Source organism: Papio anubis, chromosome 10 (assembly GCF_008728515.1).
Source record: "Papio anubis isolate 15944 chromosome 10, Panubis1.0, whole genome shotgun sequence".
NCBI classification, from domain to species: domain Eukaryota; kingdom Metazoa; phylum Chordata; class Mammalia; order Primates; family Cercopithecidae; genus Papio; species Papio anubis.
In genome coordinates, this window is record NC_044985.1 from 12,376,772 (window position 1) to 12,401,358 (window position 24,587).

Here is a 24,587-nt window from a genome sequence, read left to right on the forward strand (position 1 = left end):
ATTTGTAAAGCATTAACACAAATGTGTCACAGAGTAAAATTCTCAATCTATATTAGATATTATTATTGTTGTGTTTCATGCATATCCATTTTGTCTTTTCTTCATAAGAGTGTAATTGATTAAAGACAGAGTCACAGCACCACATGCTGTTTGTGTTCCCTACAGTGTTGGGCTCACAATATGTTTTTGGAAAATAAGTAACTGAGGGGTAAAGTCCTGCTATGGTACAGAAAGGGGAATGAGGCATAATAGCAAAAGAATAGAAATATCTTCTCTCCTGTTGCATAAAGAGCAGTTTTAACAATGATTACCATTATTAAGCATTCACCTTTTGCCGGGCACTTTACACAAGTTATTTTTGTATTTATTATTATTTATTATTATTATTATTTGAGATGGAGCTCGCCCAGGCTGTAGTGCAGTGGCCCCATCTCGGCTCACTGCAAGCTCCGCCTCCCGGGTTCACGCCATTCTCCTGCCTCAGCCTCCCGAGTAGCTGGGACTACAGGCGCCCACCACCACCCCGGCTAATTTTTTGTATTTTTAGTAGAGACGGGGTTTCACCATGTTAGCCAGAATGGTCTCGATCTCCTGACCTCGTGATCCCCCCGCCTTGGCCTCCTGAAGTGCTGGGATTACAGGCATGAGCCACCGCGCCCGGCCTACACAAGTTATTTCTAATCACTATTCTGCCAGATATGTATTATTATCCCTGTTTTACAGAAATAAAATTTGAAGTTCAGGGAAGGTAAGAAATATTGCACATGACTGAAGTGAAAGAATGGGATTCAAACCCAGGTCTGTCAACTGCCAGTGTCCACTTCTACCGACATTTAGCCTTTCCACCCACAGCATGCTGTCCAATCAGACAGATGCTCCTCCTCTGAACAGGCAACATGGCTATCTCCTGCTGGCAAATGATAAGAAATTAGAGATAGGATTGTCAGACAAGCCTTTCATGCTGAGTCACATAGAGCAAGACATATTACAGGCAGTGACAAAAGCTGAAAATTGAGAGTCAGTCTTCAAAAATGCACAGTATGAAAAGAAATGCAGATCATAGTCATTCTGGGCTCACACCTTAGCAACTACCATCACCCAGGTCCTATTTGAAGCCAAACAATTGTGGCTTAAAGGTGCTGAGTAATTAAGACATTGAAACTAGGTATTAAATAACAACAACATGACGCTTTAGGACCCGGAAATGTCAGCCATGACTTACACTTGCAAAGCTCCTCTGTCTCCCTAGAACGTTCACTTGCAATAAGTGAGGGGTAATGAGATGGAGGAATTCACATTGGCATGGTTGGGACATGGCCTGAGAAGAAAGATGGGGTTAAGAGAGGTGGCCAGGATCAGCCGTAAACTCCCAGCTGGAAGTTTTGGTACAGGTTGTGTCTTGGACTGGGGCCAGCCAAGAAACATGTGATCCACACAAAACGTGTTGGGGTCCATATTGTCCGGAAGGACGTGGTATTATGAATGTCTTTGTCTGATTGGAAATATCTAGGCTCTCCAAACAACCATTTCCAGATCTCAATATTGTCTGCCTTCCAGAAATGTTTCATCCTGGACTTGAGTTATTCACATTGTTTCCCCAAACGCCAAGTAGAAATGCTTGGGATGATAAAATAGAAAGCACAGAATACATTTGCCTTGGGTGCACATTCTTAAAGTACTTCACCGCGAAGCAGTCCAGAGCTCTGCTAGCTAATGAGAAGGTTGAGGCAAGAACCACCTCTAATAATTCAAAACTAAAATTAGACATTCACTTGAAAAATTCAGGTAGCCGAAACAAAAATGAGGGAAGCTTTGTTTATTTAAATTATGAGATAATTGCCGCAATTCTCCAATTCCCCTCACTAGGGTAGACTTGGCTTGAGTGTATCAGTATCCATGGTGACTCATCTAATAAGTAAACTGCATTAGCTCTGCTACCAGCAGAAAGGAAAGGGAAAGGTCTTGAAATATATCTGTTGTGGCTTCCTTCCAGAGCAAGGGATTTCATTATATCCTGAAGACATGAGACAGTTCAAAGAGATTTGAAATATGGAATGAGAAGGCGGAGGAGGAGAAGTTTGGGATTATATAGTTGCTTTTTAGTTTTGATTTTATATATGAGAATCAGATGCTACAAACAGAGACTCTAGGGGGAGACTTTATTCTTCTGGTCCAGGGTTTTGTTTTGGTTCGTTCTGTGGTTAACATCTTTCCAAAAAGTTCCCCCCACACGGGTAGGCCTTCATGTGTACTCCCATGTATGTAATTGCAAATAAGTATGACAGAAAATCCTTTAAAAACAACACATACATGATTTTCTATTCCATGGCTGAAATGAAACTTGCTGGAAAAAAAATGCATGATGGTGCCTGCTTATTAAATCCAGACAATGCAGAATGATAATAGGAAGCATCCCGAAAGAGGCACCGCAATATTTCTGTAACAACAGAATAATAACTTGCTTTGCATCTGTCTACTTTTAAAACCATTTTACGATTACAAGCATGTAAGCTATTCTAATTATTACTGTAAATAATTAATCATTTCCTTTACAATCACTTATTAATTAGCTGTCATAACATTGTTGTGAGTTAGGTGGAAGACAAGGATTCAATATTCAGTTATTAACACCTAATTAAAATGTTCATTGTTTTCCATATGTTGTTTATAGCTTTGCTTCCTCACACTTAAAGACAGAATTTTCTCCGAGAACAATGTCCTCTATTTGCTTAGCTACGTCGCCATCTGTTGTTGAGAAGTAGAAAGTGTCCTTTTCTGGTTTTTCACATAAACAATAGCTTAATCCTTACCTCAGTTTTTATTTGGAATTTAAAAAGATAGCTCCACAATAGTCTCCTCCTAAAAGATTTTTATTGACTTTATTTATTCTACTGCTGACTACATAAAATATTCTGCTAATACCAGTGGCATCATTTAAGTAGTAAATTAAGTGAGCCTATTAATGAAGCTACCGTGAAAAATTCAAGTTACTCCAACATAGGTAAAGTATAGGAGAGGGGAATTCGCTATCAAGTTTGGCTTACAGAAAGTCACCATCGAGGGAAATTTAAGATTTAATAATTCACCAGCCTAGGCAATGTGGCAAAAGCCTGTCTCTACTAAAAATACAAAAATAAATAAATAAAATAAATAAATAAATAACCAGGCATAGTGGTGCATGCTCGTAGTCCCAGCTACTCAGGAGGCTGAGTTGGGAGAATCACCTGAGCCCTGAGGCTGAGGCTTCAGTGAGCCATGATCATGCCATTGCTCTCCAATCTGGGAAACAGGAGTGAGACCCACCCTGCCCCATCTCAAAAACAAACCAACAAACAAAAAAGATTGACTATTCTACATCATAAAGATATGTTTTATACTAACTCATTTTTATAATAAAAGGTTATGTTTATTGAGCAACTACTGAATGCTAAGCACTGTTCATTCTTTCAATAGTCCAATAATGGAGACACTGCTGTGGTTGTGCCCACTTTACAAATAGGGAAACAGAATCACCAAGAGGTAAAGTCATTTGCTGATTCAGGGGGAGGCTAAATAATTTGTGGGGCTTAGTGCAAAATCAAAATGAGGCTTTTTGTTCCAAAAGCAGGGAAAGAAGTGCCATTAAAGGTACGAAAATATAAAGCTTTTTTCCTTTCTTTCTAAGTCTCTCTCTCAACTTGTTATGATGTTTTAATTTGCCATTTAATGTTATTTTAATAAAAAATTTAATTTTGTCATTGTATGATTTTTACCATTCATTTTTATGTTGTGCAATGTGTTTTCAGTGCAAATAGAAGAGCATGTAACTCACATGCAGAATAATCAAAATTTCACAATTCATTATTTTGTTGCTCATGTGTGTGTATTTCACTCTCTCCAGAATGATAGAAATGCTGCACAAAACCAACTCAACTGTTTTCATCTCACTTGATATGTGCACAATCTACCAACACTGCTCACCTTGGGCTTCTTGGTGAGTAAGGAATTACAATTTTCTTTCCTTCTATGTCATCATTTTCAGTACGAGTAGTTGGCCAACACAGAGAAGTAACATGAGAGAGTGTATGGTAGGCTTTCCTGTCATTCACGTTTCTTGGAATGCCTTGGCCTTCTTTCTGCATTCAAAGCAAGTTCTGGCCCAAGCAAAAAGTCAGTGGTAGATATGCAGATATGCCAATATGCCACGCTCACCTTTTACTCTTTAAGTCTCACTGAACTCCCACGTATTGTGGGTCCGCCAGAATTCTGTGTTCACAAGGTGTTGTGAACTCTGTAAGGAAATAAGGTAGCAAGGAACAGCAGATACCCCATTATTCTTATTGAGCTTAACATATTGTGCTTATCTTCCCTACTCACGTTCATGCTCCAATGTCTGTCAGAATTCACTTGCAAAACATAAGTTCAAACATAAAATTGTCGAGAATTTCAAGACAGTGACAGCAGAGCATTAAAATAAGTGTGAGGCTCTCTGAGCCTGGGGCTCTGTGAGACTACACCCACTGAGCAGACTCCGAGATGATGGACACACACAGAATGACACATCTGTTTCCAGAGTTCACGCTCCCAACCACTGTGCTCTGCTGCCCCTCAGACTATGCCCAGAGGCACCTTCAAAAGCTTCTGCTTTATGTGTCCATTATTCATAGAATTAAAGAAAGATGATGGTGGACAGAGGGCCTTAGAATTCCAACCTTCCTATTATACAGACAAAAGACAAGAAACCCAAAGAACCAGGATGACAGCCCTGATGTCCTAAATCTAGACCTCCTCAAATTGTCAAAATAAATGTAATATCTCCTTCCCCTTTCCATCCCTCCCACAACCCACCCTTCCTTTGGTGCCCCACTTCTTTGCTGCTCTGTAGTAATTCTGTTCAGTCTCCATGGTTCTGGGGAGGTGGACTCACCCTCTGCACTCAGGCCCAGGGGAGGACACAGAAGGCAGGCAGGCTTAGCAAAGCCGTGTCCTCCACAGGAACCTGGTTACATCTGTGGGGAAAGAGACACCCTTTTCCTCTGGGATGATGAGACATGAGGACCATGACATCATAGAGCATTGGACTTATAACCAGGTAGAGAGGGACTGCCTGAGAATGAGGCCAATGTGGAGAAAAGCAGAGCTGAGAGACACAGACAAAAACAAACCCCTCAAGGAGTAGAGATTATGAGCATCTCAGTTGAGTCCTGAGTTACATAAATGAGTTAATAACCTCTCCCTTTGTTTCTTAACCAAATTTGAATTAGGTTTCTGTTACTCGACTGTTTTCATCTTAATCAATATATGCACATTCTACCAACATTGCTCACCTTATTGATGAGTAAGGAATTACAATTCTCTTTCCTTCTGTGTCATCATTTTCAGTATAAGTAGTTGGTCAACACAGAGAAGTAACATAAGACAGCATATGGTAGGCTTTCCTGTCATTCATGTTTCTTAGGATGCCTCGGTCTTCTTTCTGCATGCAAAGCAAATTTATGTTTCTGTTTCTGAAGTCAGGTTTCTATTACTTGAGACAAAGAGTCCTGATTGATATAGGTTTGTGAATCATTCTGTAAACATGATCATTAAAACCATGGTGAGAATGCAAATAGATACAAAGATTAAGCTATAGGGAATATCATTTAAGGAGAGTGAAAAGGAAGAGAAGCCAGCAAAGGAAACTGAGGGAGTGATCAGGGGGTTCCAGGAGACCCGGTACAGGAGACAGCGTCCACCAGGTAGGAGCAGAAAACGGGGGTGTGGGTGTGGGCAAGGCCAGATATACAGAAAGTTCAAACAAAGTGATGGTTAGAAAGAGTCTAGTGACCTGGAAATTAGGAGGTGGAGAATTATACCAGGAGTTTGTTGAGAACAAAGCCAAGGGGCTCTGGGTTAAAGAATCAGTGGGAAAAAAGTCTTGCGTTTAACACTGCTGAAAGAAATCAGAAATGACACAAACAAATGGTAACACATCCTATGCTCATGGATGGGTAGAATCAATATTGTGAAAATAACCACACTGCTAAAAGCAATCTACAAATTCAAGGCAATCCCCATCAAAATACCATCATCATTCTTTATAGGTTTAGAAAAAACGGTTCTAAAACTTCATATGGAAGCAAAATAAAAACAAAAACAAAAACCCGCATAGCCAAAGCCAGACTAAGCAAAAAGAACAAATCTGGGGGCATCACACTACCTGATTTCAAACTATAGTATAACTCTATAGTCAATAAAACATCATGGTACTGGTATAAAACTAGGCACATCAGCCAAGGAAACAGAATAAAGAACCCAGAGAAGAACCCAAATACTTACAGCCAACTGATCTTCAACAAAGCAAACAAAAACATAAAGTGGAGAAAGGACACATTTTTCAACAAATGGTGCTGGGATAATTGACTAGCTATATGTAGGAGAATGAATCTGGATACTCTTCTCTTGCCGTATACAAAAATCTAAGATGCCGTGTCTAAGACCTGAAACTATAAAAATTCTAAAAGATCACATTGGAAAACCTTCTAGACATTGGCTTGGGCAGAGATTTCACCAAGAACCCAAAGGCAAATGCGATAAAAACAAAAATAAATAGCTGGAACTTAAACTAAAGAGCTTTTGCACAGCAAAAGGAACAGTCAGCAGAGTAAACAGACAACCCACAGAGTGGGAGAAAATCTTCACAATCTATACATCTGATAAAAGACTAATATCCAAAATCTACAACAAACTCAAACAAATCAGTAAGAAAAGAAAAAAAAAAAAATCCCATCAAAAAGTGGGGTAAGGACATGAATAGACAATTTTCAAAAGAAGATATACAAACGGCCAACAAACATATGAAACAATGCTCGACATCATTAATTATCAGGGAAATGCAAATCAAAACCACAATGGGATACCACCTTATCCCTGCAAGAATGGCCATAATCAAAAAATCAAAAAACAGTAGATGTTGGCGTGGATGCAGTGATCAGGGAACACTTCTACACTGCTGGTGGGAATGTAAACTAGTAGAGCCACTATGGAAAATAGTGTGGAACTTCCTTAAAGAACTAAAAGAAGAACTGCCATTTGATCCAGCAATCCCACTACTGGGTATCTACCCAGAGGAAAAGAAGTCGTTATACGAAAAAGATACTTGCACACACATTTATAGCAGCACAATTCGCAATTGCAAAATTGTGGAACCAATACAAATGTCCATCAATCAACAAATGGATAAGTAAACTGTGGTATATATATACAATGCAATACTACTCAGCCACAAAAAGGAATGAATTAATGGCATTTGCAGAGACTATCATTTTAAGTGAACTAACTCAGGAATGGAAAACCACACATTGTTCTCGCTGATATGTGGGAGCTAAGCTATGAGGATGCAAAGGCATAACAATGATACAATGGACTTTGGGGACTTGTGGGGGAGGTTAGGAGGGGGGCGAGGGATAAAAGACTACAAATAGGGTGAGTATATACTGCCCAGGTAATGCGTGCACCAAAATCTCACAAATCACCACTAAAGAACTTAACTTATGTAGTCAAACACCACCTATACCCCAAAAACATATAGAAAAAAATGTTTTAAGTCTTGTGTTTAAAATGGTAGGTTGGGTGTATGTATTGACTGCTACTTCCTTCTGAGACACAACCGAAGTGTGAGGAAAATTATTAAACATATATAACCTGCAAGGACAATGAGAACAAGTGAAAAGACCACAGTGGATAAAAATTCGCACCAGCAAGTGAAAAATGTCAACAAATTTTTGGAAGTGGAATAAAAAGTGGAGAACAGGTATCTGGCATTGCAGAGGAGAGAATGCAGAGACACCTTGGAGCCCAGTGGAGTTAATGACAGAGAGGGATTCACTGCTTAGAACTCTGACAGCTTCAGGGCTGAGGCACAGGTAGCTTGGAGAGCAGGAGTAAGGCTCAGGCAGGGCTGAAAACAGGGAGATAGTCTGAAAGCCTCTGTTAGAGCCACTGGACCCACCCCTGATCATTCCCGTCCTTTGCAGTTGCATCACCAACCCCCTGATTCTCACAAGTAACCGGAGAATTGTTCTCTGGAGACCCTGAGAAGGCTAGAATCCCAACTCTGGAACATGTGTCAGAGTTGAGGCCATGGATGAGGTTATGTGCCCCAAACTGAAGGATTACTAGAGGTCCACATACTCTTGACCAGAGCCCCATCCTGTCTCCCATCTTTCACCAGGGCACCAGGAGCCTCGTGTATGCTCCCCACGCAAGACATTGAAAGAGCTTCTCTGCAGAAACGATGCCCCTGTGGTGGTTGGTACAGTGGTGACTTAGCTAAATGGAAACTGTGTTTAGCAGAATCCCCTTCTCTGGGTGGTTCTGCTTGGGCTGACAAGAGGATCTGTGTGAAGTTTGGCCAGCAGAAAAGGGAAGCAGCCTCCACCATGTTCTGAATGTGAGTTTAGCATGCTAGGTGCCACCACAGCCCCCAAGCATTGTCACTGGTGGCTAACTCACTCTGGTGTTATAGCGGGGCTGCCAGACCCACAGCTCTGTGGCCCCCACAGACTTCCTTCCAGGCATGGCACAGCTTTGCTGAGAAATGCTCTGGCTTCCTTGGCAGGTCACCTGCATCACTGAGGTGGAGGTGGTGGTGGCGAGAACACCTCTAACTACTAAGTAGGTGTCTGAGTACCACAAACTTAGTGGTTTAAACAGCAGGAACAGAGTCTTCTGGGGTGCTGGAAACGTTCCACAGCTTGATCAGGGTGGTAGCTCCTCAGATTTATCCACATGTACAAGTTTTTCAAGATTAGACACTTTGTAGAGTATATCTTATGCTTCAATACAATGTTAACCAATGTTCCACATAGCATTAATCATTTGAAGTGAGTACTATCAAGAAAAGTTATAGCGTTCCATAAGAGGGTCTGGTCTGAGATGTGGGATCTGAGAGAACACCAGAGAGGATGGGCACAGGAGGTGACCGGGGGGTTGTGGTGTGAAACAGGTATGGGCCGGAGAGGGCACCCACTGTAGCCCATGATAAAGACATTGCACTCATCTCCGAAACCTATGGGCTTCCAAGCAGGAAACATGTCATAGATTACTTTGAAAAGAGTGAATGTTCAAGTACTTTTTTACTAGCTGAGTTAGCAACTGAGTGTGTCTCTGTAGCACTACTTTATTTTCCAATTTACATTTAGGGTATGCACTCATTTCATATAGACCACGATATGCTTTGGATTTGTGTCCCCACCCAAACCGCATGTCAAATTGTAATCCCCAGTGTTGGAGGTGGGGCCCGGTGGGAGGTGATTAGTTCATGGGGGCAGATTTCCCCCTTTGGTTCTGTTCACCTGATACAGTCCTCATGAAATCTGGTTGTTTAAAAGTGTGTGGCACCTCCCCACTCTCTCTCTTCCTCCTGCTCTGGCCATGTGAAGATGTGCCTGCCTCCCCTTTGCCTTCTGCCATGACTGTAAATTTCCTGAAGCCTCCCCAGCCATGCTTCCTCTACAGCCTGCAGAACCATGAGCCAATGAAACCTGTTTTATTTATAAATTACCCAGTTTCAGGTATTTCTTTATAGCAGTGCAAGAATAAACTTAAACAAACCATGACTTCTCTCTTCGCTTTTCCTGTCTCTTCTGTTCAAGACAACAGTACCACTGAGTCAGTGTCTGATATACACACAGGATAGTGCCTGACATACACACAGGATAGTGCCCATATACCTCTCCCAGACATAACTCTAAGAATGGACAACATCTAGACCAAGACTCTTTTGCAGAACCAGCCAGCTCGATCTTCCAGTGGACCATTGCTCAGACAGTGCTCCATGAGGCATTGATTGGTAACTGCAGTAAAATATGCTTGGAAAATATTTGGTCAGACAAAGTTACACAGTTTTCCTATTGCAGGACTTCTCATAGAGTTTCCTATGTTAATGTGCATTATGATTCTCTAAGAGGGGGAGATTATATGCAACATTCCCAAATTTATTTGAACCACGGGGACCCTTTTGTGAGGTGAACGGTATTAGCAAGTCAAGATACTATGTTAATCTGAGGACTTACAACACAGTGTATAGGTAATCCCTACTAGTTAGTGATTTGTGGCATTATGTCATACAGTAACCTCCTTTATCTTAATTCATTTTTAGAATAAATATAAAGAAATGACAGAAAGCTGAAGTTGTTGTTTTATTTTTGTCTTTCATGAAGACTGATTTCTTCCACTACCATTACCTGCTCACTTTCTTCATCTGTCTTTGGAGCCTCATTCATCTTCATTGGCTATTGATTACTTTCTTCTCTGGTGATTTTAAGTAGCTAAAAAACCTCCCAATGACGACTCATATTATGTGAAAGAAATTGTATTTTTTTAAGCCCTTTCAGAAATTACCATAAAACTAATGGGAGTTAGATCCCCATTCTGACTATCACTGTTGACACGTAAAATCGTGTTTTTCGTATCTTAAGTCCAAAACCATGTTATCTGTTGTAGATAATTTTAGTGGAATAGACTACAAAGAATCCTAGGAATGTTAATTCTACTACATCTGACATATGGAGAATTTTTGGTATTCAACTCAAGTTTTGCATTTTCTTTGCAATTTTCAACATGCACAGCCTCACACTCTCTTTCAAAGACCCTGGTATTATCCAGAAGCAATTACGAAGAAAAACGAAATTACCTTTCGTCATTCTATCTATTCAACGCCTTGGAAATGCAGACTGACAATGAACTGACAATTATTTGCAATCCACTTTCAGTTAATTTCACCATAAATTGAGCCTGAGGACTGCTGACAAATAAAATATATTATTCATCTGAAAACATTCTCTTTGGGTCTCCAGATCTCCAATCTATTTCATTAGTGATCATGATCAAACTAAGTTGGGAATTGATTTATGCAATAGTTATCCTTCTACAATAATTAATTAGGAAAATAATGCTTTGGTGGAGCTTTGAAAAGGAGTGATTTCTAAGGCTCTTTGATAAAATAGAAAACTTTAAAAATAATTATGAGGCAGGGTTCCTAAGGGAGTAGATATGCATTGCCTTTCCTATTTCCAGAATACACTAGACTTAACTCGCAGTCAGGGATAGCTCCTTGAATCTCAATTCGGTTCATCTAACAGTTTTTTGATAGTGTACTACATGCCCAGCACTGTGTGCTAGATCTGTGAAGGTAACAGAAAGGGAGCTGCTTCTGTGAGTGTACATGGGCAGGTAGCCATATATGGTATTAACTATTCTAATAAATGCTATAATAGACATACTTGCAAAGTATTTTTGCAGTCATAACAGCTCCAGGGATTAATTCTGCTTAAACCATTGGGGAATGCTTTGTGGGAGAAAGTGACAATAGAGTTGGTCTTTCAATTGGGAGAGATGAATGGCTGTGGGCTTGAGAGAATCCAAGTGCAATTCTAGGTGGAGAAAATACACGAACAATTGCAAAGAGCTGGGAAAGTTCCAAGTGGGTTTGAGGAGATGTGAGAAGCCTGGATTGGCTGTGAGAGGTTAGGAGAGGAATGTATGTTGGGATCAGACTGTGAAGGAGAGATGTAAAGTGGACAGAAAATTTTTAATAAGTATGATTTTAAGCCAGAAAGCTGTGTTGTTCAGGTGACAAATCGGGTTACAGTGCCATAGAGTGAGGGAATTACTGGAAGATATTGCAATTGCCCTGGTGAGAGGCAACAAAAAATCATGGGAGAGGAAAATAGGGATGCAAGGAGAAACAGAATTTGGGAATCATTTAGTTTATCCCCTTAAGAGAAGCCACGGCACATTGAGGTCAAGGAGTTATAAGGATCTTGTGGGTGTTGAAGTCATGGAAGTTGTGAGCAAATGATGGTGAGGAAAACACACAATGAATCAAGTGCTAAAGCCTTGAAAGAAGTTGGAGGTGTCTAGGAAGCTGATAGATGAGGATAATGTTTGTTCACTCTTTGGTTCATGTACTCATTCAAAGGCCTATAATTCAGAACCTACTCCACTGGGCACTGGGGATGCAAACACCAATAAGACACATTAAGTCAACAGCATTGATCAAAAAGGGAATGTATTATCTTCAGGCAGGGAAAGGTTTCAAGGTTAGTTAACAGACCTCAAAAGTGGAAATTCATGAAATTCAGGATAATACATACTGGTCAACAAGAACTTATAAAGAAATGGGAAAAGATGCTGCTCCAAGTCAAGCTTCATGTCACTTTTCCAGGCAGGAAGACAAGAATGGAAAATGGCAAACAATATATATATGTTAATCTTACCCCCTTTGAGGGATTTCTCCTAGAAGTCATCCACTTTCATTTTATTTTTTGGAATGGGTCACATGTCTATTCCTAGTCTGCATGAAAGCGTGGGAAATGTAGAATTTAACTGAGCACATTTTTGTGCCCAACAAGTTCTTCTAGAAAAGAGACAAGAAAGAATGGACATGGCCTAGACAACTAGCAACTACACTTTTACGGTAAAGGGTTCAATTCACCAAGAAGAGCTAATTGTCCTAAACATATATGCACCCAATACAGGAGCACCCAGATTCATAAAGCAAGTTCTTAGAGACCCACAAAGAGACTTAGATTCCCATTCAATAATAGTGGGGGATTTTAACATCCTACTGATAACATTAGACAGATGATCGAGACAGAAAATTAACACAGTTGTTCAGGACCTGAACTCAGCTCTGGATCAAGAGGACCTGATACATATCTACAGAACTCTCCACGCCAAAACAACAGAATATACATTCTTCTTATTGCCACATGACACTTACTCTAAAATTGATCATGTAATTATGTAAAAAGCTCCTCAGCAAATTCAAAAGCAAACTCAAAAGAACGGAAATCATAACAGTCTCCCAGATCACAGAGCAATCAAATTAGAACTCAAGATAAAGAAACTTATTCAAAACCACAGAACTACATGGAAATCAAACAACCTGTTCCTGAATGACTCCTGGCAAATAATAAAATTAAGACAGAAATCAAGAAGTTCTAATGAGAATACATAGAGACAGGAGGGGAACAACACACATTGGGGCCTGTTGGAGGGGTGCAGGGAGGGAGAACATCAGGATAAATAGCTAATGCATGATGGGCTTAATACCTAGGTGAGGGGTTAATAAGTGTAGCAAACCACCATGGCGCACATTTACCTATGTAACAAACCTGCACATCCTACACATGTATCCTAGAACCTTAAATTAGATTAAATTAAATTAAGAAATCAAGAAGATATTTGAAACTAATAAGAATAAAGAGACAACACACCAGGATCTCTGGGATGCAGCTAAAGCAGTGTTAAGAGGAAAATTTATAGCACTAAAATGTCTACATCAAATAGCTAGAAAGATCCCAAGTCAACAACCTAACATCACAAGAACTAGAGAACCAAGAGCAAACAAATCTCAAAGCTAGCAGAAGACAAGAAATAACCAAGATCAGACAGGAACCAAAGGAAATAGAGACGTGAAAAAACCTTCAGAAAATCAACAAATCCAGGAGCCTCTTTTTTTGGCAAGAATTAATAAAAGAGCTAGACTGCTAGCTAGACTAATAAAGAAGAAAAGAGAGAAGAATCAAACAGATGCAAGTAGAAATGATAAGGGGAATATCACCAGTGACCTCACAGAAATGCATATTTAAATATATTTTTGGCCAGGCATGGTGGCTTATGCCTATAATCCCAGCATCCTGGGAGGCCAAAACAGGAGGATCACTTCAGACCAGGGGTTCAAGACTGGCCCAGGAAACATAGTGAGACCCTGGCTGTACGAAAAATAAAATAAAAATTTGACAATCATGGTTGTGCACTCCTGTAGTCCTAGATATTCAGGAGGCAGAGGCGGGAGGATCACTTGAACCTAGAAGTTCGAGGTTACAGTGACCTGTGATTGCACCACTGCACTTCAGCCTGGGCAACAAGAGTGAGAACCTGTCTCAAAAATAAATAAATACATTTTTACTGTATCATTCTCACTGATTAAAGGCTTCCTAGAGCATAAGTTCCAGTTTAAAAGTAATTTTTCTAGAATTTTGAAGCATTGCTCCATTTTGTTCCAACTTCCAGTGTTACTCTTGAGAAATCATGCCACTCTGATTCTCATTTCTTTGTTATGGGATGTGATCATTCTTTCTGTAAAATCTTAGTTTCTTCTCTTTATCTCTAATGTTCTGAAATGTCATAATAATGTGCCTTTGTGTAGATCATTTTCCATTTCTTACACATGGCATTGGGAGGATCTTTTCGATCATGACATTGCTTTATTATTTCTGTGAAAATCCTCTCCCCTACTGTTTTATACTAGGATATCTGACCTCCTGGACATTTTCTTCATTCTATTTCCAACTCTTCTATTGAATTTTTAAATTTCAGCTATCATTTTTTAATTTCAAGAGCCCCTTCTTTTTTCTCTAATTATTACTGATGTGGTTTGGCTGTGTCCCCACCCAAATCTCATCTTGAATTGTAGTTCCTATAATCCCCATATGTTGTGAGAGGGACCCCGTGGGAGGTAGTTGAATCATGTGAGTGGTTACCTCCGCGCTGTTCTCATGATAGTGAGTGAGTTCTTGCAAGTTCTTGCAAGATGGTTTTATAAGGGGCTTTTCCCCCACTTCACTCTGCAATTCTCCTTGCTGCTGCCATATGAAGAAGAATGTGTTTGCTTTCCCTTCTGCCATGATTGTAAGATTCCTGAGGCCTTCCCAGCCCTGTGGAACTGTGAGTCAATTAAACCTCTTTCCTTTATGAATTACCCAGTCTTGGGTATTTATTCATAGCAGCATGAGAATGAACTAATACAGTTACTAACTATAATTAATAATTATCTTTAATTATAGTATAACAAGCTTTTAAGTGAGATTTTTAATAAATTTGGAGTTGTGTCTAAGGCTGAAAGCCTAGAATGCCATCTATGCCCGTATTCCAAAAGAAGATGTTAGACATTCATGAAGGACTAACATACCATGCATTTACAGTAAAATAAGTCTTGTGTTCATAGCCCACCTCCCAACTTTAGTCTTTGTGTGAAGAAAGAAAACTCCATAAAAAAGCTAGAGACTCTTTACAGTGAGTTAGAATTTTTTTTTTTTTTTTGAAGAGCGTCATATATGGGCACATGAACATTTAAAGTAGAAGTTTCTCTCCACCTCTTGGGACAAGCAATGGGAGGCTTCATGGTGCACACTGTAGACACTGAGTTACTTGCCAGGAGTGGAGACGAACATCTCAGTCCCCAGTCAGCTGCTGCTGAGCTGCAGAAATGTGTAGACTTTTTCTGTGCTTCTACTTGAGTGGAAAGTGGGGAAAGAGTATTCTTGGGAGAACTAGACCCATGTCCTCTGGATTTAGGGGGTTAGGTGGGTGGTGGTGCAGAAGGATTAGTGACTTCCACTCACCTAAGGCTGCCTGGAGATGCTTGTGTAGAAAAAAGAAGGGACTGCCGTGGGAATGGTCTAAACTTTCGTCATTGAATTAGACAGAGATTCATGAGTTTTTCCAAGAACTAAATGAGAAACCAGGAAAGTAATAGTGAGCTTGAGTTTCCACCCAAGAGTTCTGGCTCAACAGAATGAGCTTGCATCAAGAGTACTTGGGAAGAGAATTAGGGGAAATCATGAAAGGTCAGCTGCATGGGGTTCCACCAAGTAAAGTGTGGGGAGAACAGTGTGAAGTCAAAAGTCCCACAGGAGAGTGAGAAAAAAAAAAAAAAAAAACTGTGCAAAAACACCAACAGCAGAAAGGGTCAGCATTGGGGCACCTGCCACACAGAGGTACCAATGTCAGGTATGACCGCCCAATAATATAGGACTGTCTTTTCCTCTTCTAACCCCTGCTCCCCTTGGGCATAATACTAAGGGGGGCAGAGAAGCATCAGCTGGGAAAGAGAGAAAGAAGGGTTTTGATGGAGACAAAAAGAATAGACCATGAACTCCCACTTCCATCTGGCAGAATTCAGGATCAGACCCAAGCTAGAAAGTGGGAGAAGATGTAGATTAGGTAAAAGATGGAAGATTAGATTAGAGTGTACTTTTCAATACCCCAAAATGAGACTGTTCTGATCTCCAAAAGTGCCCAGAAAAGCCTTTGACTTTGCACAAGATATTATCCTGGTGTGGGAGAAATAAAATCTGACAGAGAAAATTTAAAGATGACCAGGTTGTTTCCTGCCTGTTATTTGTCAAGTACAATTCATTTAAGAAAGTGGTTATAATAGCATTTTTGTTTCCTTTTCCATTCTCTGTGTCCTTGCAGAATCACACTTTTGCCATAATTTCAGTGGGATTTCAGGTGAGAGAAAAGATGGACACATGTTCTCAGTCCCTTTTTAAACTACAAGTCAATGTAACTGCCTTATTTATTTATATTATTATTATTATTATTATTATTATTATTTTGGACCAAAAGCTCCTTTTCCAGGAAAGACTAAGTTGACCTACTGATATTTGAGTGAGTAATCAATAGATAACAGGATAGTCCAAATTTCCACTTCAAATATTGGGCATATTCCACTTACGTAAGTTCATTTAAGAGAAAAGTTTTAGCCAAGCATGGTAGTGCACACCTATGTTCCCAGCTACTCGGGAGCCTGGGAGATTGAGGCTGCAGTGAGCCATGATTGAGCCACTGCATTCCCACGTGACTGACAGAGTGAGATCCTATCTCAATATAAAAAAAAGAAAGTAAAGAAAAAAACAAAAAAGAAAAACTATAACTGTGGTCCATTATCTTGTAGCTAACCATCTGAACTAATTTCTCAGAAAGAACAGTCATTGACTGTCACATCTGCCACCTAGTGGCCACTCTGATGCACACATTATGCTAATACTTAGCCTACATCTTTTCATCCTTCACCCCTGCATCCATCGTTCATTCATTCACCCATCCATCTATCCATCCATTCATCCACCCATCCACCCGTTATCCCTTCATCCATCCATCCACCCATCATTCATATTCATTTACCCATCCATCCGTCTGTCTACACATACGTGCATGGTGCACTTATTTGGGTCAGGCTCTAGGCATACAGATAAACAGAATACATGAGCCCTTGACCTTCCTCGAGGAAGTGACAATCTAATGGGGGAGAAAAACATGTATTTTTCTTTCTTTGAGGGAGGATTCTAAAAGCTAAGTCTCCAATGTCCGAGTCTGTGTTTCAAGATTTTTTTAAAAATCTCAACTGGTTTCTTCCCTGTAATTTAATGAAATACTTAAGCCTTTGCCGTATTAAAGGGGAAAAAATCCAAAAAACAAACAAACTTTTCATAAATCATGCTACCTCTAACCATTTTCTTATTTCTTTCCTTTCATTCATAGCCAAGTTACAGGACACACATGGCCTTTTGGTCTACAGTAACTGACAAGTCATTGGCAAAAAATTGCCAGTTTTTAAGGTAACTGGTGGCAGTAAGTGGTTTTTTACTGAAGGGCCTCTTTACTTCTTCTCTTCATGCAGGCCAAGATGTCAGGGTCAAAGCCATCTCAGCTTCTTAAGACCCAAGATCCAGTGTAAAAATGGGATCCTAATTTCTAAAGTTCCAAGTACTCTGCCTTCCAGCTATACCTTCCTTTTTATGTATGGAAACTATGGCTCTGGAAGCTGCAAATTTTACAACAGTGGCAAAATAACACTAAAAAAATTTCAGAATTATAGTGGCTATTGCATAGAATGTTCCCGATGAACAACACCACACTTTTTTAAAAATTTAATGATTTATTTATTTACTTATTTATTTTTATCTTTTTTTTTTTTTTGATACAAAGTCTTGCTATGTTGCGCAGGTTGATTTCAAACTCCTGGGCTGAAGCCATCCTCCCACCTTGGCCTCTCGAGTAGCTGGGACTCGAGAGGCAAGAGCCTCTGCACCTGGCTCAACATTGTGTTAGCAGCAGTGACGCTGTTTGTACAGATTCACTGTCTGCAGCAACTCAGTTCTTGCCTCCTTAAAAGAAAGAATTCATCTGAGGAGCATAACACACAGTGTGAAAGTATATTTTAAAAGTTTTAGAGCAGAAATGAAAGGAAGTAAAGTATGTTTGGAAAAGAGCCAAGCAAGGAACTTGGGAGTTTCAAGTGCCTCCCTTTGACTTGGGGTTTATATGTTGGTATGATTCCAGGGTTTGTGTTTCTTCTCCCCTGATTCTTCCCTTGGGGAGGGCTGCCCACGTGCGCAGTGGCCTGCCAGGACTTGGGAGGGGCCACATGTACAGTGTGTTTACTGAAATTGTGCACATGCTCATTTGAGGCATTTTTCCCTTACCCGTCACATATTCCCAGAAGAAGGTCATATACTAATTAAACTGCCATCTTGCCTCTTAGTGTGTATGCCTGGGCCCACTAGCCCAAGTCTTGAGATCTTATCGGGAAGCTGCTGCTCATTAGCTTCAGGTGTTTTCTGTCTATTGGCAGCGGGCCTTTCCCTGGCACCAGCTGTGACCAATTACAACGTTAGCTAGACAGTTTAACAACTGCCTGACCATCACTTGATAGTCGCCTGACATTCCTGGTGGAGGGGGGCCTCTTCTGCCCTGCTCATATCTGCCTAACTACCTACTCTAACAATTACACTTTAAGATTGATCCTTTCCCTTTTATGGGCAGTGATTGCTTTCCTGATCATCTCATTTCTTGTCCTGAGAACTTGGCTTGACTTTCCATCTGTCAGGGGTACATGGGTTGTTGGGTCTGTGTATATAGGTGGCCAATCAAAAGGCTAGGAGCCTCAAGAATATGGCTAGACAGAAATGGAGCTGCACCCCATTTGCAGCTAGCAAAATATGGCCAGACAGAGATGTGGGTTGCACCTTATTTGCAGCTAGACTGATTGTGATACAGGAGAGAGAAAGAAATTATTTAGGCAGATAGTGACGGCAAAGAGTCCTCGGCAGAACTTCCCTTCTAACAAAAAAGCATAACTAGAAATCATGTCTTTTCTAAAAAAGAGCAACCTGAGAAATAGGGGTGCAAAACATAAAAAAGGAAGCTGGAAGCTTGCACAGGGGAATGCCAGCAACCGCACCAACAAAAAAGGGCTACCTGGGAGACAGGCGTGTCCGCCATGGAAGCTCCATCTTCCCTTTTTTGTTAGCACATGTACAGTAAGAAAGAAATGGGCAACATGAAGAAGCTCAGGCAGAGAACCCACCTGCATAATAAAAGATTGGGGTGGGGGCTGCCAGAGATTCGCACCCTGTGCAGATGGCACACCTGGTCCTAACTGATTTTTTGTGTCCTATGTAGATCAGACATCGCCTCCCTCTTAACTCATCTATAAAAACCACTACATTTCACCACAAATAGGCAACGCATTTTTCTGGGACACCTCTCTGTAGCAGAGAACTATTCTCTTTCTTTTGCCTGTTAATCCTCCACTCTTAATCTTACTCTTTGTGTGTCTGCATCCTTGCTCTCCATGGCCACGAGGCAACGAACCTCAGGTGTCACCCCAGACAATGATGCCACTTCAATCATTGCAGCTCTCAAGGCATTATTTCAGTCTCTGGGTTTTTTTGTTGTTGTTGCTTTTGTTGTTGTTGTTGTTGTTGGTTCTGGCCGTTTTTTGGGAGTGACTCTGGAAGAGCTGATCTACAGGGCTCTCAAATTAGGTCTACCCAGGGATGCCTTCAATAGGTATAAGCTTCTAATAGTGCCTTCAATGGTGCAGAAGCTTCTAAAAGTATTTCAAAAAATGTTTATTGCATCTTTTGAACGGCTTTTCACAAAATGCCAAATAAAAAGTTTGTGATTTATAAGAAAATTAAATCTACTGACCTTTTTGTTTAGCCCTGTTCATTGAAGAACTCCATCCTAAAGTCAGTAATCTAATTAAGAAACAAGCTCAATTGAGAAGACTGCCCATTGAACTAACTTGGTCTCCAAAATACAACTTTCTGTATTTAGCTAGCTATTCTGAAATTCCTTGTAAAAATAAATTTACATCTATAAACGAAATCTCCATTCTAAGGGTGTCTTCCTCTTAGTACCTAAATCACAATAGGAAAGACATTGGCTTAAAGCTTACATAACAAATTTTACCCTTGTTTAAGGTAATTTTCCCAGCCATCTTGTCTTATCTGAGTCTTTTACCTACGCCCTTCTTTATCTCAGCAAATAGTGGCATTTAGACCTAAGTTCTACAAATTTTCCACCTTGTTTCACACAAATGTTATGACTTTGGAAATGCAAATTTAAGGCCACTTACCTGACAATTGTTTAGAGCAAGGAATAATCAATCATAAGATTGATAGTCTAAAGTGGAGAGAGATTTTGAAAACTGGAAAATGCAGAATATTTATTTATTTATTTATTTTTGAAACAGGGTCTCACTCTGTTACCCAGGCTGGAGTACAGTGGCACAATCATAGCTCACTGTAACCTTGAACTTTCAGGCTCAAGCAATTCTCCCACTTCAGCCTCTGGAGCAGCTGGGACTACAGGAGCATACCACCATTCTCAACTAATTTTTTTTTTTTTTTGCAGAGACTAGGCCTCACTATGTTGCCCAGGCTGGCTTTGAACTCCTGGCCTCGAATGATCCTCCCACCTGAGCCTCCAAAAGGGCTGAGATTATAGGTATGAAAAAATAAATAAATCTCAGGACCCCAAAATCACTAAGCCAAAGAGACAAGTCAGGCTGGGAACTATGAAGGGCAAACCTGCCTCCCATTCTATTCCTAAATAAGATGGCTACACAGATTAAAAAAGCTACATGCCTCCCTCACAATTTGTCCACAAAATAATTCCTGGTGGACAAAGGACAGACAGAACTCAAAGTCATCCCTCTGCTCCCAGGAGACAAATGCACAGCTGATCGCTTCCTTTGATTCAGTGGAAGGCTAATCAGAAACCCAAAATAATGCAACCATTTGTTGTTTATCTACCTATGACCTGGAAGCCCCCCTCCCGACTTTGAGTTGTCCCACCTTTCCAGGCCAAACCAATGTACATCTTACATATATTGATCGATGCCTTATGGCACCCTAAAATGTATAAAACCAAGCTGTGCTCCGACCACCTTGGGCACATGTTGTTAGGACCTTCTGAGGCTGTATCACAGGTGCACCCTTAACCTTGGCAAAATAAACTTCCTAAATTGATTGAGACTTGTCTTAGATACTCTGGTTTACACAGGCATGAGTCATCATGCCTGGCTAGAAGAATCTTTAAAAAGCTGTAAGATCTGCTTCTCTCTGTGTGTCTGTGTGTCTATATGTATTACGTGTATGTGATATTTCTCTACCAAAATATCTTTAAAAAAGCTCTAATTTGCTTGAAGAAAACCTAAACACTTAGATCAAATATTTTAATGCCTTTTAGTTCATGTGATTTGAGTGAATCTTTGGTAAATAGGACGAGTTTATTACTATTGTTGTTTTAATAAAAACAACTGTGTCTTGTGATCAGGAAAATACCCATGCATTTAACTTTAGAGTTCGTGCTTAGCATTTGCATCCTTTAAAAATGGGTTACATGGAAATAACTTAAATGATGGCTAGCCTTGTTTAATGGGCAATTCAAGAATTATTGTTAAGAATGACTAGACTAGGCAAATATAGACAGGATAAAAGTTTATAAATAAAACTTTCATGGTTTCAAAAATCTTTGTAAGTAACTTAAAGTTATGTTATAAATGAGTAATAGATTCTCATGAAATGTCTGTATCATTTCTAAGTACGATAAAATGCTGAAACATTAATTGTTACACATAAGTTTAAGTTTGTTTCTGGCTTCTTAAATTGTACAAAAAGACAAAATGCATTTAGCTCTGTTAGTAAATATGTTCTATTCCACATTAAAAAGTTGTACTTTAACCAGATACAACGAATGGCACATGCATGTAGTCCCAGCTACTTAGGAGGCTGAGGCAGGAGGATCGCTTGAGACCAGGAATATGAGCCCAGCTTGTGTAACAGAGACCCCATCTCTAAAAGAAAAAGAAAAAAAGAAAATTTGTACCTTCAGGAAGCACATATTCCTAGAAATTATGAAATGGTGCTAGTCTACAGAATTGGTTTGCAACTGCTAAGAATTAACAACTATAATTAGTATAAATAATTAAAACTACTAGAAATAAGGGGAACAATTCAATATGCTAAGTAGGAAAGTGAGAATGTTTTGTTTACAAAAATTATAAGGAAGGCATAAAGTTGTGCTTTTTTCTCTTTGGGAGAAAAGTAATTTTGTCTAATTTTGATATTATTTAAAGGTTGTTTCAAAATATGGATTTGGGAAGTAAAGAGAAGCAAGGAAAGAGGGAACCAGTAAGCAGGAGAAAGAGATTTTGTGTTTTATCAAGATAATTTCCTATGCTTCATACTGTCTTTATTAGATCTCTGATTACTTAAGAAAATTGAGTTAAAGCATTAAGTTTTTTTCCTACAAATATGGTTTTTTTTTTTTGTTTTTTTTTTTTTTTCCGTACAGGGTCTGGTTCTGTTGCCCAGGCTGGAGTGTGATGGCATGATCTCAGCTCACTGCAACTTCTGCCTCCTGGGCTCAAGCCATCCTCTCACCTCAGCCTTCCAAGTAGCTGGGTCTACAGGAGCATACCGCTGTGCCTGGCTAATTTTTTGTCGTCGTCGTATTTTTCGTAGAGACAGGGCGTATTAGTCCATTTCCATGCTGCTGATAAAGACATACCTGAGACTGTGCAATTTACAGAAGAAAGAGGTTTATTGGACTTACAATTCCACGTGGCTGGGAAGGCCTCACAATCATGGCTGAAGGTGAAAGGCATGTCCCACATGGCAGGAGACAAGAGAAGAGAGCTTGTGCAGGGAAAGTCCCCTTTTTAAAACCATCAGATCTCATGAGACTTATTCACTATCACGAGAACAGCACAGGAAAGACCTGCCCCATGATTCAATTACCTCCCACCGTGTCCCTCTCATAAACACATGGGAATTCAAGATGAGATTTGGGTGAGGATACAGCCAAACCATATCACGGGGTTTTGCCACATTGCCCAAGCTGATCTCGAACTCCTAGACTTGAGCAATCATCCTGCCTAGGCCTCCCAAATTGCTGGGATTACAGGTGTGAGCCACTTCCCCCAGCCTTGCAACTTCTTTCAATTAAAACTCTGGTTAAAGGAATAATTATTGTTTCATAGTGGCCTGTGATCCTACTCTTGATCAAGTGTTTTGAAAGTTTATTTTCGACAAACTTCTTAAAACCAAATTATAAAATGAAGTCTTTTTGACCTTGAGCCAGCTGTTGGACAGCCCAGAGGACCCCTGGAAATGCAAAAGAGAGGTGGTAAACAGATTAAGCAGCTTATTTGATTCATTAAATTACATGAGAAACTTTGTCAAATAAGAAATGGAATTTAACCTTCTTCAAGTCATATTTTTATGTCTTCAAGAAGGTTCATAATAGGGATAGAAAGAACTCTGGCAAGTACAGGTTTCTGATAAATTTGAGTTTGTGGGTTTTTTTTTTTTTTTTTTTTTTTAGGTACCATTGGACTGGGTAAGAATTTCTAGAACTCTAATGAAGAAACTAACGGGTTTGTGAAACTGCTAACCAAGATTAAACAGAACAAAAATGTATTACATGACACTGAATGAACTGACAAGAAGGAATAATGGGGCTTAATGGCGTTTTAAAACAGAAATATTTCTGATTCTTTTAATGTTTCATTATCCAGATTTAAGGGAACTTTTTTTTCCTTTTAAACTAACTATAACTTATAGCAATTTGCTAATGCATACTTTCGTAAACAAAAATGGAAACATTTGCTTTTGTTCCTTACCTGATCCCTCCAAAACTCAGGAATTAATTCATGGGTATTCTTATTTTTGTTTATGATGATATGGTTATTTGCATAAATTCAACAAGAGTCTGTTCTCTTTAAGATGATACAACTGAAAACATTGACTATATTATCAAGGCTTTGACTGGAATGTCGTATTTGAACACATGCATACAATATCTGGCTTTAAGGGCAAAGTCTGATGTCTGCATTGGTTTGACTTCCTAGCATTGAGAGGTTTTAAAAAGTCCCGTCTGAGGTATCTTGTCAAAATTATCAGCAAAGCAAATTTAAAAGGAACCTATATGGTTATTCTTGCTGTACTTACACAGATAATTAGGCCAAGTTTGAGACTAAACTTATTTTACAAACAAATTGGTGTTACTGTGATTATTTTTAGTAGAAGTGGAGGTGACAATAGAGAGAAATTATGTTTCAGAAGAAAACCATAGTACACATGTTGTTAGATCGTAGCCCTGTTCATTGTTTTCAAGTTTTTATTATTTATTTAGGATTAGATCTCAAATTCCTCTAGTTTACTTCAATATCTGGCTACAACTCTCCAACCAAGAACAAAAACTGCTAAGCTGGACAATTTGACATAAGTTTCAGGGATAAAATCTCATGCCTGCTGTGTCGATCACATGGAGAGCTCACCAGAATGCCCAATGCCACAATCCAAGGAGGGAATCATGGGAACCCTGGTTTATAATCAGTGGGCCGGAAGCTGAGGTCAAAATCTGAGTTTGTAATTGGCATGGGAAATGGGTCAGTTTCCTAGGACTGAGCCCTCACCTATCCTGAGCTCTCAACCCAACTTTATCTGGCTGTCTCCAGGTAAGTAGGATCAGAATAG

The 24,587-nt window shown here is 39.7% G+C and overlaps 1 long non-coding RNA gene across 2 annotated transcripts in view; it reads left to right on the top strand.

Annotated features, from left to right (window-relative positions):
* The window catches only part of LOC108581757, a 59,632-nt gene extending 39,141 nt beyond the window's left edge, over positions 1-20,491 (top strand). Inside the window, exons 3-4 of one of the 2 annotated variants that reach the window (XR_004176474.1) lie at positions 3,881-3,973; positions 20,458-20,491. This is a non-coding gene — a long non-coding RNA (uncharacterized LOC108581757). Of the gene's footprint in view, positions 1-3,880; positions 3,974-8,191; positions 9,398-20,457 lie in introns of those variants that run through there. The other variant, XR_002516032.2, reaches the window with a different exon arrangement.
* Positions 20,492-24,587: the final 4,096 nt, after the last annotated feature.